Below are 3,818 nucleotides of genomic sequence, written 5' to 3' on the forward strand. Positions count from 1 at the left end.
AGGGGTGATTTTCAGAGGAGTTGCAATTGATGAGGAAAAGGGTAGGAAATGTTGCTGTGTACTGCAATTCTCATTCCAAAATACCCATAACATTACAATTGGCTTAAAACTGGCTCCTATAGTTCTATCCTTATTTATATGCTGGAGGCATTTGGGGGTGCAGGGTCACAGCTGGAGAGGAGAGGACTTGCCCTCTTCCTTGGGCACTGAGATCCTTCACACAAAAATGCCCTCCTCCAGGACTTTATTTTCAGCCAGAACTCAGTTCCAGCCACTGATGCCTGCTTGCACCCGCAGTTGAGGCAGCTGACGTCACATGTGATGTTGCAATGTCCAGTGTGTGATGTCCCAAAGCATTGTCCCTTGCACACTGCCGTAGGATGTCATGACATCCTGAGCCACTAGATATTGAGGGGGCTCAGCCCCTCCTTAAAAATGGGGGGGGGAATGCCTCCGCCCCAGAAGCTGGTGCCCCTGCTTCCAGCACTTCTCAGGTGGGTGTCTTTGCCATTCTAAGAGAATGCAGGAGGTGTTCATGGTGAGTTCCAGCACCTCTTTTCCTAGCAAACTAGCACCACCCTCCTCCAATAGCAATTAAACTTTTGAACACCTTCCACTGTCACTAATGTTACTCCCACCAGCCCACACACCCAATTGCTGTACAGTGGCAGAACTTAAAGGGGGAGATTTGCAACTGGATAGGGAAAAGGCTGTGCTTTGTGATATCCAGTGGTGAAGCTACATGCTCTGCTACTGGGGGCAGAGAGCAGGCAGGGCGTGGCTGGTACCCCCCAGGGGCGTGGTGCACATCCCAGGGGCATAGTACGCCACCTGTGAGGGTGTGGTGTGTGTTCTGGGGGCGTGACGCGCCACCTGTGAGGGCGTGATGCCCGGCGAGCGCGGGGTGCGCGGGATGTGTCAGGGGGGCCGCCACGATGGCACCCTACCGGAATAGTGGTGCCAGGGGGCAGTCCGCTCCCTCTGCACCTCCGTTCCTCTGCCAGTGGTGATACCCTCTCCTCCCAAAAAATACCCCCAGGGGAAATCAGCAATTTGGGGGAGGCCAAAGCTGCTGATGCCTAACTGATATACACGAGGGGAAATGGGGATGAGGCCAAATCTAGTGCTACCTGCTGTATTTCCCATTCCTGCCCTAAATGTCTGTCTGAAAGGGATATAACTCCATTCAATACACAAATCACCTTCCTCTCTTCTTAAAGAAAGTGAGCTCTCAGGGTGCCATGAATGTTCCCCACAAAGCCTGTGGCCAGTGGGTAGGTGTTGCTCCCACTGCACCTGCCCACCCCAGGAGCTGGCGGGGAACATTTCAACACTGCCAGGAAGCACATTTGTATAATCCCGCTCTTCCTTTTGCCTGATTGAACTGAACCATCTTACAGGACCCTATCCTCCTCATCAGAGCTGAAGCTTTCCCTTTCTGATAAGCAACATCTCATGTGCTTCTGTCCTTGAGGAAAGACATGGCTTTGTCTGCGAAAGGTTGCAGGTTCCATCTCTGGTATCATCAGCTACAGCTGAAAAAGTGTTTCCACTCTCTTCTAGGAATGCTGTGTGTGTGTGTGTGTGTGTGTGTGTGTGTGTATTCTAGTGTGAACTGAACTGATCTGCACCTCCTTGATTTCACACTTCTCTCAAAAAAAGAAGAAACAAGAACAAGTGTCTACAAAATGTGTATCCTAGAATAAATTATGTTTAGAAATGCATATATTGACATTGATGCATATATCATGATGTATTTTGTGACAGAATGCATAATAAAACACATATTTAAATTCAAATTTTCATGCATTAAAAAAAATTAAATCCACTGTTTAATGCAGAAACAGGAAAGAGTGGATTTGAATGCACACACATGGAAGTGGTACGGTGTTGTATTCAGTGTTACTCCTACACAAAACCGACCATTTAAAAACAATGGAAACAAATAACTTAGGTGCAATAATAATTTTAATAGGTCTACTCTGTGTAGAATTGGATATAAAGCATGGACTGGAAATAGATTGATTCCTCCATCTCTCCTTCCCTAAGGGAAACCTTGGCCACATCCATACATTTAAAGGACACTTGTTTCACTTTAAAAGTCCTGGCTTCCCCTTAATGAATCCTTGGAATTGTAATTTGTTAAGGGTCACCTAACAGTTCTCAGCTCTCAACAAATTACACTTAGAGATCCGCTGCCAGCCAGTCTGCACTGGTAGACAATACTGAGCTACATGTATCAATGGTCTGATAAGGTTTCCTACATTTCTATCCCTCCAAGAGTTTGCCAGGCAAAAATGCAGAGGCATTCTTTTAAAATAATGGATGCTAAGTAGAAGAAGGATAGGTAGCAAGAGGGTGCTCTGTTGTGTTCATAAGGGCCCCTTATCATTAATAGGGATGGGGTAGATTTGGTTGGTTACAAATTTTAATATGTGCCTATCTAATTTACACTTTGCAAAGCAGCCTGTAAATTGAAGCTTGGCTGGTCTCAGGAATTTGCACTTCTCCAAATTTCACGGTGCAATTATCCACCCCCCAAAAATGGCTACGAAAATGTCTATATTCATGGACAGTATGGCTAAAAAAGACATCTGTGAAAATAGCATACAAAAAGACATTATATTTGGGGGAAATGCATAGAAATATAAACTGAACTGCTAACAAATTGTCACGAGGAATTATTATTATTTTCATAGCAAACAGATGCTGATAAGTGGCAAACTGAAGTTAAGAGTGGGAAACTAAGAGGAAACAAAAATTAACAGATTCCATCATTCCTTTCCAAGGGCAGACCTTCATCTTGTACCTCCAGATGCGACAATACGCTGAAGTATGGAGGGTCATCTCATGCCCCCATCCTCCCAATGCCTAAGCAAGATTTACAGGGACACCATGCTGAGTCTGTCAGCATTGCTTGCTTACAGGACATGTTTACAGACCTGAATTTTACAGTAGACTGGTAAAGATGGACACGTAACAATGAACTGTGTGTCTTTTTTCCAAAAAGGATGGCTACCCAATGGTTGTTTCCAGCAGCTGAAGAAAATGAGATCTAACAGGGACTCATCTCCTTGACTGCCCAGTATTTAATAGAGACGGACACAGGAGCAGTGTGACAGCTCTGCCAGAGTCTTGCTTTTTTCCTCTGTTTGTCAGAAGTGTGTTGTGCATGTGACAGAAACAATCATGAGAGAAGCTGATGCCCTGTTTTCCAAATGCGCTATGAAGGCTTCCGGCCTCCTATCAGTCAGGAGGAGCTCATCTGGTTCATAAGGTTCGAAACCAGCCTGACAAAAACCAGAAACCAAAGTGACAGGTGGAAGGAGTAGCAGGTCTGGCTAATTTCAATATGAGCTTCGATATCTGAGTCTCTATGCCTCCCATCAGCTCCAGCCAGCATGTTGAATGAAAGATCCCAAACCTCTCAGCAGTGTGTATATGAACATATATGAGTGCTGGCTGTGCACATGCAAGTTCAGGTAGAAGAGTTTGGATTGATATCCTGCTTTATCACTACCTGAAGGAGTCTCAAAGCGACTAACAATCTCCTTTCCCTTCCTCCCCCACAACAAACACTCTGTGAGGTGAGTGGGGCTGAGAGACTTCAGAGAAGTGTGACTAGCCCAAGGTCACCCAGCAGCTGCATGTGGAGGAGCGAACCCGGTTCACCAGATTACGAGTCCACCGCTCTTAACCACTACACCACACTGGCTCATGTCACACTTGTAACATGGTCAGAGGTTACTGAAGTTCTTGTCAAAAAACATCTGGAGGGCAGGAGGCTAGGGAAGACTGGGGTAGATGTTCAAAGGTGC

General features: G+C 45.8%; 1 long non-coding RNA gene across 1 annotated transcript; it reads left to right on the top strand.

Moving 5' to 3' along the window:
- The first annotated feature begins 1,396 nt into the window (after nucleotides 1–1,396).
- LOC308574294 lies at nucleotides 1,397–3,430 on the top strand. Its single transcript, XR_014002453.1, has 2 exons — nucleotides 1,397–1,572; nucleotides 2,795–3,430. It is a non-coding gene; the product is annotated as an uncharacterized lncRNA (long non-coding RNA).
- Nucleotides 3,431–3,818: the final 388 nt, after the last annotated feature.

The sequence above is a fragment of the Podarcis bocagei genome (genome assembly GCF_964188305.1).
Source record: "Podarcis bocagei genome assembly, chromosome: 15".
Classification (NCBI taxonomy): domain Eukaryota; kingdom Metazoa; phylum Chordata; class Lepidosauria; order Squamata; family Lacertidae; genus Podarcis; species Podarcis bocagei.